Consider the following 15,947-nt stretch of genomic DNA (forward strand, 5'->3'; position numbering starts at 1 on the left):
AATCTGGCCATGATTTTTCTTCTTTCTCTTCTTTTTCTCTTACTTTTTTGCCTTTGTCTGCAGAGAAAAATGTACATAAAAGAAATATTTTGTATTTTTTGTGCATATTTTTGTATTAAGTTGTATTTTTTTCAATTTAACAGGCTGACTACTACTGATATTACAGTATATTTTAAAGAAATGAACCAATAAACTTCATATATCCCTATACAGGTTAATAATATTTATGCTCTTCAAGGAACCATTGTTCAATATACCGTACCCTTACTTACATACTTCGACTTTTGCTTTACTACATATATTTACTTCTATGACTTCTCCAAAAATAATATTTAGCATGCATAAATTTTACCCCTCTATCCCTTGATGCTGTGGCCTTGTGTAGTTTAAAGACATTCAGACGAGAGGCATTCTTGAACCTTGCCAGTGGGAGCGAGTGATGAGGATGAAAGAGTGCAGAGCATTTGGCGTATAAATGCCCCATTGGTCCACCAAAGTCCCATTAGGAACTCAGCACTACAATGGAGAAAGGAGAGGAGGGTGATGATGAAAAATGGATATATGTGGTGGATGAATTCCATATGCCGCTCCTTGTTCAGACAGCAACAACAGGCCTGGATCAGGTTCCCCATCCCAAATCCCAATCCTAGACCATCGGCGAGAAAGCAGGAAAACTGACCACAAATCAGCATCTAGGGTTTCTTTATCCTCTGCCATCAAGCTTTTTTATGTCATTTTTGCATAGAATTTATATTCGTTTTATCCCAAATGACATACAGAGAGTTTTAGTTTTGCTGGAGGACATTTTAACAATACACCTGGGCCCTGCCACCCCAGACTGATGAGCAACATGTCCAGCTTTTTCATATACAAAAACATGTTCAGCTTTCTTCAGTTCATTACCTGAGCTCAATATTCCACAACTTATTTTTCCAGTTACAGAAATATTTAATGCAGAAACTTAGTCTACTCATATCATCATCCGGCCCACATACTGCCATGTCAACCAAGAACAAACCAGATAAACCAGAACTGGCCCACATCCAGAATACATATACCTGAGAGCACCACATCTTTGCCAAAAAAAGCCCACATTTGATTTGGGATATTTGTGTCATATTTGCTATTTTGACATATGGACAGTGTCTTTACACTGGAAGCCATTTGGTCCCAAATCATGCTCTTCTTCAGCACTTATCTTCCAGTGGTACTTTGGATTCCTCCCTTTCCTTAGGGTGGAGGGGTTTCAGGCTTTAATATTGATATGGAGTAGGTATTATAGTTATTGACCAGGTAATTAACCTCAAATGAGTCTGAGACTGGTCTGGCGACACCTGATGTTCCTGGTTGTATCAGAAAATGCAGTTTGATACTACTGGTCCCAGAATTATGGGGACAACAAACACTCCTTGAGCAGGTGCTTTGTCAAAAATACAGCAGAAGAACAGTGTATCTGTTTACAGTGCTGCCAAACAGACTAAAAGAAAAATTATATAAATTTCATTTTAATAACAAAGTCGGTCAATAATAATTACAACTGTGATCTGATTCCTTGTTTCACACAATGTGAGTAGTTTTTTAGGAGTTAGTTATCTCACTGCGGAGCTGGAGGTGATTGTCGCAGCTCACTGTGACTGATTATCACTCCATTACCCCCTTGCCAAGATTAAAGATTCAATACTGAATATGATTGCTGTCTTGTTTTATAGACACATTTTTGATGGAGGACAGCTGCCCCCCCCCGCCCAGCAATACATCTTAAGTGCTTTAGACCCTTGAAATAATGTATGGAAGGTAGTCTTGAGTGCACTTGCTGGAACAGCCACTAGAGTATTGTTCTTTAAGCCTGTGTGTAGACACATCAGTTCATCAGACATAGAGACATAGAGATGCCATAGTGTGGCAGAAATGATGTGTGTGTGTGAAGATTTGTTGAAATTACTTCACTTTTGAACTTTCAGTGAAGATTTTACCCCTTAAGTCAAGTCAACAAGGTGCCAGGTGCAGTAGTGCCACTTTAGCTGCTTTACATGCTCCTTGAAAACCAATCTAAATAAAGAAGAAAATAAAAAGGCTTTATCAAGGGTTCACAAAAATATTCTACACATGATGAGAAAGCAATACTGAGTGTACAGTTAATCTAAGCCTGGAAAACAAAGCACAGACTACAGGAAGAAAAAGTTACAAATTTACTTAGCATTATCTGTCTATGTGACTAAATCCAAAAGGGAAATCAGTGTTAAACAAATGCTGACTTGTGTTTGGATCACCGATCATTGTGACACATGACACATTGTGGCACAATGATCTGCTCCACCCATTCTGACTGAAAAAAGAGTCAGCTAAGTATGTTTTTTGGCAACTCTGGACTTTCTTGTGGCTGCTCCTGTTAGAGTGATGTTCCCAAACTATTCCACAGTGCATCGCGCCACCTACATGATTGTGCGACACAATCGAAGAAGGCAGGAGAAGCAGCCTAGGACAAATACACTGCATTTCCTGTAACTGCTTGAATCTCCCGGGCATGTGAAGGCAATTTGAATGCAGTGTGAGAATGGTGGACTCTGAAACTAATAATGAAAACTACTATATAGAGATGTAATTATATAATGTTAATGCATTGAAAGACTACTGCAAGTAGCATAAACAGGGTTTGGTTTCACAAAAAGTGTAGTTTATACCCATTTAATTTGGAATATGGACAGATAAGGACTTCTGCTCTCTTTTGAGGTACACATATTGCATGTACTCTTGCCCTAACTGAGCAAACTTGTGCAATATATAGCAGAATGTCTTAATGTATTCTTTGAATATTTGGAACAAGCAATCCATAGATTTGAGCCAGAAAGTCTGCCCCACTGTATAAAACACGTTTTTGTCACAGTTTTCCATCATTAGCAAGATCAACAGACCTTTTTCACAGCACACACTTTTACATGAAGTAGCAGGAAAGGCACAGGTGCAACTAATAACATAATATAATGGCTCCATCCCATTCAAGTGTGTCAGTAAGCCAGACTACCTGACATCTGTAGGTAAATATTGCCAACATTTGCATCTAGAATTAGCTGACAAATGCTGTACTAAAACTTTCTAGTTCACACAGCCTCCTCCTCAGTGGACCTCCATGAAGGAACTGGCCGTGTTTACTCTAAGTTTGTGAATGAAAACCCTCTGTACCATAGAACAACATCATCATGTTGTTACTTAAACCTCTGCTGTAGGGTTTGTAATCTACAGTACAGTATATCCCAAAGTGAGGGTTTTGTTCCAGTATGGGTTTGGTCAGGTTTTGGGCTATAGCAATAAGACTGCTGAAAAACAGAAATTAAGTAACTTTTTTCCCGTGTTTTTCCTCCGACTACAGTCTCAGATACTGCAGATTTGCAGTAAAGAAAATGGAAAGAACAAATTGAAGCAGATAGGCAAAGCTCCAGTTTCCTCGCACCATTTGTGATCAACATTTTTCAAACCAGTGACCAGTTTATGCAAATAAAGAACACAAAAAGAGAGCAGGAGATGTGTGGTTCAGATAGCAGACCTCAGTAATAATGGGCTGGTAGCATGATGTATGAGCCAATTTAAATAACATAAACCCTCACTTCATCTGGAAACTTGACACACACACACACACATGCATAGACATAATATATACATATAAGCACACATTGTGCGGCACATATGGCATTAACAAACAAACATTACCCTTTGCTACTCCACGTGCCTGGTTCCCTGGAGCCGCTGGAGCCATAGCTACAACAACTGGGCTGCTTCAGTCTGTTTGGCCAGTCCACCTTAATCTACATCAGTTGAGCAGCAGGAGCCACAGGATGTTGGCACACAATGAAAAAGAGCAAGAGAGGTGCAGTAATTTCCCTCCTGCTAACCATCTCATCAACACATCCCATTCCTATATCTCTTTGTGTAACATGTGACATCATCTGTCACACTGTGAAAAATTACAAGTCTTTTTACCCTCTGGACATTTAAAGGTACATTGATTCTTTTCCTTTTTTTTAAGCTCAAAATTCGCAGTTGACATATTATCACTTTATAAAGCTGTTGTGGTGAACAGTTTTGATTCTTTCAACCTAACGAATGTGAGTCTAATATTCATTCTCTTATTTCTATTTTGGTCCCCTCCAGCTCATAGGGCCAGATGCATAAAAATTTGTGTAGATTCATGACTAAAACTGTGTGTACGCACAAAGCCAGAAATATGCTTACGCATTATTTTTGTCAGATTTATAGAGCCATGCATACGCATGGTTCTGTTTTATATATCTCAGTCATTGTGGAACTATAAGCACATGTGCACAAGCCTCCACTTGTACAATTAGCCATAAATTAATGAAGACATGACCTTAACCAGCTGTTTTCATATCAATATGCTGCCTGCTCCACCAGTCTGTACACCTGTCAATGAAACAAATGGGAAAGAAGTGCAGTTTCACCAATAGTGTTGTACCAGCGAGGTTCTCCAACAGCCAGAACAGCTGTCATTACGCACGACTATGTGGCTCTTTATACCATCCATATCACTAATTCATCACATGGACCTGTAAACCATTGCCAGCAGTTATATCTCAGACTGTAATCAATGATTAGTTTGTAGTGCTCATATCTAAACCAACTTCAAAAGGTTTTTAACAACTAAGGATAAAATAAAAAGAATATTAAAATGTTGACTCCCATATAAAATAAAAGAATGATCAAATTAATCACACAAAAGTAATTAATCAATATTCTGTTTATAAATGTGCCATTGATTGGCATTTTACAGATCGCTGTGTAAATGCCAAAAAAACCACAATCAGTGTAGTTGGTTATCAACCTAAACAAACAATGTTTTACTAAAAGATTGTTTCTCTCACCTTATATTTCATCTCCACCTCATTGCATCACCCTCAGATCACAATCGATTTTTGTGCGTACACATCATTTGTGCATCCCAACCTTGGCCTCTTTAGCAGCTAAATGCTATGTTCAACAGCTAGTCACTAACTTTGTCTTTCACATGGCACATTAGTGATTAATTTCTCTCTAAATCTTTAAAATTTCTCTCTCTAAATGTGTAGAATCTGTTGTTGTGATTTTACTAAAAGCCTGCAGACTCTTGATGTTTGAATACTGTTTGTCTAGCCAGGCTTGAACCACTCCCTTCTGCATTAAAGCAACTAATCCTCTCCCTCCTTTCATCCTCCTGCCACCAATTTACTTACTGTTGGCCTCCTTCCCTCCATCACTGGCACCAGACTGGCTGAACACATTGGCACTGGATTATTTGCTGTCGTCAACACTCCTGACAAACAGGAAGTAAGTTCATAAACACAAAATGAGAAACTGGGTAGTGAGCATAAGTGCCACCCACTGAAACTTTATCAACAGAAAATGATGGTCCCATCTACACTGTGTGATCAAAAGGGAATCTTGCAGTGCAGAAAAACTATTGGTATTGAGAGCTTAGCAACAGAAATCGAGACTAAATAAGAAACATAAAAAACTCCAGGAATACCTCTGTAACAAGCGCATGTGCATAACTGCAGTCACAGAGGCAGACAGTCTTATGCAATCGAATATGAATGTATTTCTACAAGCAGACTCTCTCACACACACACATACACACACACATAAACAGACTGTGCAGGTGGCCGACCAAGATAACAAACAGCATAATTAGGAACAGGTGAATGTTATATGGCACTTTCTACTACAAATATTGGACAAATGAACACAGAGCAAGGAGGGAAACAATGTTTCAGCGAATATCATCTAAACCGCAACAATTTGCCAGATGAAGTACCGTCTAGCTGATTTAATGACAGAAAGGTAAGGTCGCCACGCTGAGCTGGGGGAAATGGGATGTAGGAGTAAAAAAGAAAAGAAAAAAACACAACTGGTCCATAGCCACATATAATACCACTGCCTCTGGAGCTCGAGCCAAGACTAAATACTCTCTATATTTCTCCAAATTAAAGCTGTGATTTGAATGAGATGAAAGATTGAATTCAGACATTGGATAAGCAAACTGAAGAGTGCAGGAACTGAGAACAGAAGGCTAAAAACTGCTGAGAACGGAATGAGGAGAGAGTGAGATGTTCACTATCATCTTTAGTACTCTTCCTCTTCTGTGTTTCTTGTGCAGTAACAATATTGTCAACACACCTTGTTATATGAGTGTTTGACATTTCAGTAAACACTCTTGTTTGCTTTCCTGCTAGAGTTACATGAGAAACACCACTTTCATGTCTGTACACTAAATATGGACCTAGAGCCAACTGGCACTTAGCTTAGCCTAGCATAAAAAGAGCTCGCCTGGTTCTCTCTTAAGTTCATTGGTTTTACATTTCAAGTGAAATGTATTAAATCAAAATTTATTATATCAAAAAATGATAATTAGTGAGCTTTAGATGATTTGTAAACAATGCCAAACTAACTTTCCCCTCTTTATGCTAAGCTAGACTAATCACCCTCTGGCTCTGGCTCCATATTTAGCACTAAGATATGAGAGTGGTATCAATCTTCTAATCTAACTCTTGCCAAGAAAGCAAATAAGTATATTTCACAAAATCTAAAACTACTCCTCTAGAGGTTCAGTTCACCCCAATCACATAAACAAATTTACAATGCCCATATTTTTTGCAAACTGTTGTTTGAGAGATGTAATGTTGTACTGAACAGAAGGAATGATTGGGATCATTAGAAGTTCAGTCTTAGAGAGACTGAGTTGAAGACGGTGCTCCATTATCCTTTTTGCGATATCATTAAGGCAGGCTGTGACAGGTGGGACAGATGGAGCTGGGTATCAGCAGCATATTAGTGGTAAGAGATATCATGTGAGTGGATAGGTTGACTAAGCGGAGTGGTGTGTATTGGGAAGAGAAGAGGACCAAGCACTGATCCTTGAGGTACTCCAGTGGAAAGACAGAAAAAAATTAAAAATTAAAAGCAAATCAAAGTACATAACTAAAAGCCACATAAACTAGAGTGTAAACACATGTCCTTATAAGGTCCTATGTGACAAAATATGAAGAATGCAATGTACTTTGTTGCTTCATTCACCCTCCGGCTAGCTGTTAGCAACTGTTCTAGCAGCTCATCATTTCACTCATTCACATCCAAGAATGCAAAGCATACCTGGCTATGTAAACCATTTAGCTCAAACTTGCAGAGTATGTCTAGTCCTTAGGTCAGATCAAGGTTGCATCACATTCCCACCCTAAATGAACTGCTCCACAATTTGTTTGGGACTCAAACCAGAGTAGCGCTGTACCTGAAAGGCCTAGTTCGGATAGGGTGGACAGAAAGTTTTGGTGGTTCACAGTGACAAAGGCTGCCGACAACTGATGACTAGTAACAGTTCTCACTGAATTCAGGTTGTCTATCACCTCATCTCTCCAGATGTGCACTGATATAAATAGATTTGTTTTCAGAATCTGCACATGTTCATGTCTCATGAGAAAAGCATACAAGTCATGAAAAAATGCAGTGGATATATGGTCATATATACACATACACATTCATGCCTCTGTATCCACAGACATACTTGCATACACAAATACACACACTCATGTAGGTCACGGGTATTGCAATGGCAAAGGCAACAAAACTCCTACTAAAGCAGGCCCTCCTCCATTTTGAAGTCTTGTATCTGCAGACATTCATACAGTCATGCAGACATACTGTATACTCAAGCCTACATACACACATACTTTGCTCACAGTCAGTCATAACTTTTGGTATTCTTCCAGTCCTGAAAATGATATATTCAAAGGCAAGCCAAATTTTCATTTATGGTAAGATGAAGCAGGAAGTCCTCTAGTCTCTTTTACCTGACCAGAACATTTACTCCTCCTCTCATCAGCTCTATTGGAGTTGAGGAGGATATCCTCTAGTCATCCTAATGGCTCCAGTGAGTATTAATCTAATACTTCTGTCTCAAGTATTGCAGTGGAGACTTACAGAAACCTGGCTGCTTATGTCTAAATGTTCAGATTTCTATGTCTCGCTCTGTCTTCTCTCTCTGTCTCAGTCTCCCTTTTCTGTCATTCTTTATTGATGTCTGTCATTTCCCACATTAGTGCTTTTATGGTGTGTCTCTGAACCCTCTCATTTTCAGCTCACCTTACTGTATTATATGCCCCAAATGTACTTAAACTATGTTCTGATGTTTCTATGAAGCAAAGATTTAAGAGAAAGTATCATGAAGATTTGCCTTAAAAAGAACAAAACAGAGGAAAGAGGAAAAGCTTAAAGATGTGGGATAAAAGGGCAGACAGAGAAATGACAAACTATCAATGCACCCACGGTGGGAGTCCTACTTACCATGAGTACTGCACACTTGCTGAAAGAACACACTTGTCCTGCAAGATACACTTGGGGAAAAATAAGATTTTATTTCTTTTAAAGACATTATATAGTTATAGGCAGTATTCAGAAAACAGTGCAGTTGGTGTGTGACCCTATTTTATTTTTTTCATATGCAGTGGAATATTCATGCTACAGTCAAAATCTGCATTTTTTTTTTTCTCTCACCTCCAGGTCATCAGGTCTTATGAGGCCTAACAGTTTGGCATATGAGTCAACTGTGGGCCTTTGTGTCTGCATTTGTGAGTTTTTATTGGTACCATGGTGGGCTCCAACTTGGGCCTATGTGAGTAATTATCCTCAGCCCCTACAAGGATCCTTTCTGTGTCCACTTTCAGGGTCCTTTCAAGCAGAGGCCCACCTCACCTCAGGCCTCATGTTGGCCCATTTCAGGACAAAGGGGACTAAAGGCGGTAGGGTCCTTACATGATTTGCAATCTAATCTCAAATCCTGGATCCTAGAATGAAGTTAAATACTAAATATAGATTTTGATTACTTCCATCTTTTAGATTTTGGAAGCAGTTATATCTTGATTTATTAATTCCTCTGTTCTCTTAGGGATTAACAAAAGATATTAGGATGTCAAAGCGGCAACATGCTGAGATGTGCAGTGCTCAAACCCAACACATGGCTGCAGTGTGCACCTGTTTGCTTAGATGTGTTTGAATGAATATTTGCATCTATAAATACTGCTACATCCCTGGTTTACCTACAAGCTAAAAGTGTACACACACACACACGCAGGAACAATGCACAAGAATGTATGCCACAATAGCAGCTTTCTGTGCACCAAATGAGAGTGAGAACTCAGAGCATTTAATGATGAGTTTGAGCCTTCCCTTTTTGGAACACACTCTTCTGGTTTGGGTAGTTTGCAGTACGACCTTTAGAGCATGTTTTGATGATTATAGTGACTTATTATTGGACACATTTGGAAAGGCATAACATTTCTTGATGAACTTCTTCCACAAAGGTACAGCAAAATGAAAGCCTACATGCCATCATTATATGTTATTGAAGCCAAAAGGTTTGATGGTGAATAGCATGGGGGACAACTTGTTGCAATGATAGTGTCATGTGACACAACTGACATGCCCTACAAAGTAAAATACTGTAGACTACTGTTAAGAGTATGAGCATTGTGAAAGTGAAAATATTTTGTTGCAAGATTAACATGTGGCACAGACAAACAAACGGTAAGACAATTTATATTTACCTGGCTATTTCTAGATGTTAAGTTCACCTGTTTGGTAACTTGCTTAATTTATTTTGAGCATTAAATGTCAAAATCTCATGTAGTGTTTTTGTAAATTTAGGATAGGTTTTCCTGTGCCTGTTGCCATGTGTACTGTATATGCAAAACATATTTGTTTGTTGTGTTTCTCCTGTGAAGCTATAAGTTAGCAGGCACATATTTCTAAACTGCTCGAGGTGTCATGTTAATGTGATGGCAAGAGATTGATGAAACCAAACATATACTTGTGTCCAGATTTATATTTAGAGACTGAGACAATGACCTGACTAGCAAGTTAGAGTCTCAAACTCCGTCTGACTTCCAGATACCGGAAGTGTAGTATATTAACTTCTGAGGACATCTAGATTTCTGTGTCAAGGATGAGTCATAAATGATTTTAGAATGCTTATTTAAATTAAATTGAGTCCATTGTCCATTCTGTGTATTATCTTTCCACAATTCAAGGTCGTGAAAGAAAAAACATTTTAAACCGCAGCATAAATATCTAACAAGGATATTTCAGACTGGCTCTATGAAAGCTCTGGACTACACTAAATCCAAACCCTCCAGTTGACTGAGGGACAGGCTTCTTTCACCTGTTTAGATCACAGTTGGCCTTTTTTAATACATTTTGTTGGAATCTTCCTAAAAATGGCTTCAAGTACAAGAAGAAGAAAGTCCAGAGAACTACCACCTCATTTATCTGTTTTACTAAAACAGACTTTGTAAAACTGTGTGATCATTTATTGCACTGCATGAACCAAGAATGCAAGCTGTTGTACAGGAGCTTAGGGAGATATCTGATAAAGTAAAAGAAATGCAGGATGAAAAATACAGGACCAATTTGATCTGGACGGTTTTTAGTGGTCTTGGGGCAAGAGGATTACTTAACAGCACTTTTAGCAGGACTTACATCAACAGGGAAAGGAGCAAGAAGAATGGCGACATGAGCAGCCTTGGTAACAGCAGGAACTGCAGCCATAGCTGGAGGTACAACTGCTATTAATGCAAATACAAAGAAGACAGTGGCAGAGAAAGACAGTATAAAAACTGTGGAACAGTTAGGAAAAGAATTCATGATCATTGTTGAACAACAACAGAATGTCCTGGAAGAAATAAAGAAAATGTCTGATGAGCTGGAGGAAAAGTCTTCCTTATTGATGACAACAGCAGGAGCACAAGCTAAAGCAACTCTTTCAGAAATAGAAGAATTTCTGTGGGTTCTAAGGATAATGGATGAACTTCCAGAGGATTTAAAGGCAAGAAACTTTATCTCAGAGTTAGCCAGACAGTGTGGGAAAACTGTTGATGAAGTTGCAAAGATAAGGAGTAAACTCAGAGACATTGAGGAAAATTAATATGCAGTACCTGGGCCAATATTTTAAAGGTGATAAACCTTAATGTATATTGCCAACACAATGGGATTTGCAAGTTTGACACATAGATTCTGCGTCTTCACACATCTTGAAAATAAACACCTACATCAGAATGCTGTTTGCTGATTTCAGCTCATTCAACACAGTTACCCCCATGAAACTGTTTGGTAAAGTCAGCACTGTGGGTACCACGCTCTGCAACTGGATATTGGACTTCCTCACAAACAGACTGCAGACAGTTCGGATTGGCAGTCACAGCTCCTCCATTCTACTGCTGAACACTGGAGCCCCCAAGGAAAATGTGCTCAGTCCCCTCTTGTTCACCCTGCACATCCCCGACATGGAGAGAACTCTGTTGTGAAGTATGCAGATGATACCACCATCATCTGTTGGATTATAATCAATGATGAATCATCCTCATATTGGGAGGAAATGAACAATCTACTACTTAACGTCAGCATAACCAATGAGCTGATTGTGATTTTAGGAAAAAGGGGATGAAGAGCCCTTCAGCCCAGGACTTGGCTGCAGTTGGTGAATTAAGCCTCCCAGAGCATCATTGGTACGCATCTACTGAGCATCAGGGATATCAGTTAGATGATATGCATCTCTGCATCTCTTCTGCTTTTTTTAATGCTCCAACTGCCTGGAACTCTTTGCAGAGCACCCTAAAAATTGATACTTTAGTAACCCTTGGACATTTTAAATCTATGATTACCAACCACTTAACTTCTGTTTGTACTTGTTTTAATTGATTTCTTTCATATCTTGTATCCTGTATCCTTTATTAACTGTACTTATACTTGTTTTAATTGATTGTTTTCTTTTATCTTGTATCTTTTGTTATTGTTTTATTTTACTTGACATCATTGTAAATGAGGGCCAGCCCTCAATGATTTTCAAGTTTCAATAAAGGCTATAATAAAACTTGCCATCTTAATTATTCCAGCCTCTGTTCATGAGCTACCAATAGCTCTGAGCAGTAAAATGGACCCATTTACTGCAGATCTGTTAACATTCTTCCCTTTATAAATGTGGTATGGTTTAAATGGATATTGTGCAATACTTATGGTATCACAATCGATTGTTTTACAACTTTTTCTTTGCTGAATACTTAAGTGTCATGGTTGTTAAAGCCTTAGTCAAACTTGATTATCAGGATCATCAGGAACACCACACTCAAAATTATGGTTCAGTACATACTAAATCTTTACACTCACACACAATTTACACTGAAACAATGTTCCTTTATTTGGCAGACAGGTCAAGGGATATAACAGAGGGTTTGTTAACTAGTGGCTACTGGTCAGAGTAGCAGAAGATGTAGTGATGGTGTTTGGACAACTGATCTTTGCTTGGTTGAGGGTAAGACTCAAGAAAGCTTAAAGGGGCTCTAGAGAAAGTTTTCTGACATCTAGCAACTTTTAACAATTAACCATAACTAACTACTTGTATAACTAGTGAAACTCGGTAAGTGGGGATGACAGCTGGACTACTGAATGGGCCACAATACTGTCTATCAAGCCAGTGGGGCCAGCCACAACAAAGGCATGTTCAAAATTGCAGTGATAAGCACATGTGCACAGTCCTAAACATATAGAATTAAAGAGAGCACTATATAGTACATTGCATAACGGACTTGTTCACGTTTCAAGAATATCAGTGGTTATGCTCTTCAAGTAACTATCTTTCCTGCAATGTTAGTTCACACATTTGTTTAAGAGACACCATTATTTGCTCCAACAAAATAGTTAATGGGATTTGACTGGGAGCCCTCCTGCTATTAAATTGTTACCTACTGCAAACCTCCATCTTTTACAGTCAACCAGAAAGAGAAAAGATCCTATTCAAAAAGTAAATAGGAATATAAACTTAATGAATGTAGTTTTAGCAAAATGCACCAACTGAGTGTAAATATAGCTGAAATATAAATATTTGTAGACTGATAAAACACACTGTCTTACACATTGAGGCCTTGCTTTTCACAGGTGAATACTGTATTGTTCACTATTGAGGGTTTTGCCAGCTAAACCATCTACCAGCCATTATCTTCTGACGTTGTTTGCTTTAATGAACCTGAAAGGGTGATGCCACTTTCTTGCCAAAGTGTGATGCCAAAGTGGCACGGCAAATTTACTTTCCAGTCTTCCTCTATGACGAATTAGACTAATTCCTTGATCACTGCCATGTCCTGAGCCAGCATGTCCTGCAAAATGCTGTCTTGAGACACTCAGGTCGGGATGATAAAAAGTTGAGGGAAAAACTGATGATGGTAAAAATTACTTGCTGATAGTCACAGAGGTTTTTAAAAACTACACTCCCTCGACAGTGTTGCGAACATAAAATGTCAAATAGCAATGACTAGCATTCCTGCAACAGGATAGACATCGCCGCTGGACCTGAAATTCAGTGAACGTGTTAGTTTTACACTCACAGAAGTGTGTTGCCTTGCCATAACAAGCTTTTTCTGCTAATGCTACAATATAACATCAGTTTCACGTATACACGTATTTGCTTTGCTGAGAGTTGAATGAGGAGATCAATACAACTCCAATGTGTGTGCACTAAATATGAAGCAAGAGCCGGTAGGCAGTTAGCCTAGCTTAGCATAAAGACTAGAAACTAGGGTGAACAGCAAGCCTGGCTCTGTTCAAAGTTCCACTTACAAGTTGCCTCTAAACATAACAAATTAACAGGTTAAAAAGATTGAAATGTCATTAAGCAACAGTTTGAGGTTTTATGAGGAGTAGTGTGCTGGTAATTGGCTAGGCACAGTTACTTCCTGTTAATTAATGGGCTTTAGAGGCAGCTGATAGGGAGATTTTCGTTATCTTCTGACAGAGCCATACTACCTGTTTCCCTCTAGTCTTTATGCTAAGCTAAGATAACCGTTTGCTTGCTTTAGCTTTATATTTAGCATACAGACACGGGTGGTAATAATCTTCTCATCTAACTCTCGACATGAAAGCAAATAAGTGTATATACGATGAGTTGACAACACAGATTTCAGTAGGTTGTCGCAATTCTGACTGGTCACTAATCAGCTATAAAATACAATAGTACTTAAACTGGTGCTCCTGTAACCTCTGCAACAATTGAGATACGACAGACCTTTGTTAAAATGAACATTTCAGGCAGTGAAAAGGACAGCTGACCTTGTTTGTTTGCAGTCACAGGCAACAGAGAAACATTTTTAAAAAATATATATGTTATATTGTGGCTGACATTGAGATCCTTGTCATGTGTTTCCACTTTTGCTGCGATTGTATTCCTCTTCATTATTCATTCAGAGTTGCAGCAGTGGCCAGCACTTGAAGCAAATGCCTTCCATGTGTCTCTAATTGCCTCAGTAGAGGTATTTAACACAAGGTGAAGTCATTAACACATGGACACACTTGTCAGATGTGGAGCCAGGCAGCCCTGGGTGACATAGTAGACAACAGCACACCATCTAGTAAAACTAATGCAACATTCACTCACAGCAAAGATACCTGAGAGGTGCCTCACTAAAATGCTTTGTAATTTTCTGGGGAAAATAGCAGCTCAAGTTCAACATAGAGATGCCAGTCTGTGTTAGTATTAACAATTTGAGAACTAAAGACTTAACACCAGAAAGACCAATAGATTTGTGAGGTCAAAGAGAAAACCAACAAACTATATGGTGAAGAGGACAAATATTCAACTATATTACCAATCTAATAAATAATTAAACATATAATAATAACTTGTTGTGCATGATTTTGAATTTCCTTTTACCTTTTAATTATGTTACATAATATAGCACTTTTAAGTAATGGGTAATAAACTGTAGGCTGCTTTACCAACATGTATTTATGAGTTTATCCAGTGCAAGATTCTAGTTTCCACTGAACATCAGAACATTAAATACTTCAGTTGAAAAGAGCCACATAAATTGCATGTCTGAGGTTTCAAATATTGTTTAAAAATGAAACTTTTACACTTTAATATGATGTGGCATAAAATCACAATCAATGAAATTCAAATCCTAGCTCTTCATGTTGTAGGTTCATGTTGCTCCATGGCCAAGTCAACACCCCCATCTGCTGTCCAACAGTGAACACTACAACAATCCAGCATCAAATGAACACAGAGTTAGTGATGTGTACCCAATAAGAAACAGAGAAACACACTAGAAAAGAATGGTTCGTCTGAAGTGGCAAAGTAATGTTGAGGTTCTTGCATAAACTTATAGATGTGATCAGTGTTGAATACAGAGTGGAAATGCTGTTGGCCGCATTTAACCAAACAGCATATGATACCTGTTCCACCCAAGTCAAGTCTCTGTGTGGACATTAGTCCTAAATTACACAAGAGACAGTTACAACCTGTTTTACATGTATCTGCCATTAAGTATGTCTAAATTCAGGAAATGGGGGTAAATCCATGTCTTGGCCAGGTGCAGTCACTTCCTGGAGACTTAAGTAAAGTTGAGAGGCAACCAGTAGTAACTTCAGGAAGTCACTGCTCTCAGCCAAGAAATAGTCTGGCACATAACCTCCTGTAAAACATCAACTTGTCATTTTTACACTTTGTTTTTTATATGGACTGAACAAGCAAGCTATAATGTGTTAATTCATTAGCTTTAGGGATGCTGGTAGGCAGATTTTTTACCTTTGGAAGGAGCCCAGCTACCTGGGACCTGTTTAGTCTTATTTCTTTATGCTAAGATAAGCTAATTGTTTAAATTAAATGAACAGATATGAGAGTGTTTTGATCTTCTCTCTGCAAGAAAGCAAATAAGTGTATTTCCCAAAATGTGGAATTCTTGCTTTAACTTGAAAATAACATTATGCTGTATCTTTCAGAAATATTCAACAAAAATATATGGCTCCCAGCTCTATTGTGGTAGTTACTGTATATCTGTAAATAAAGCCATATGCACAGTATACAGTGCAGTCTGTCCTGAGCTGTTAGGTGAAGCACTGTACAGATCTACGTCAGAGGGCTT

The sequence above is a fragment of the Thunnus albacares genome, chromosome 20, assembly GCF_914725855.1.
Source record: "Thunnus albacares chromosome 20, fThuAlb1.1, whole genome shotgun sequence".
In the NCBI taxonomy this organism is placed as follows: domain Eukaryota; kingdom Metazoa; phylum Chordata; class Actinopteri; order Scombriformes; family Scombridae; genus Thunnus; species Thunnus albacares.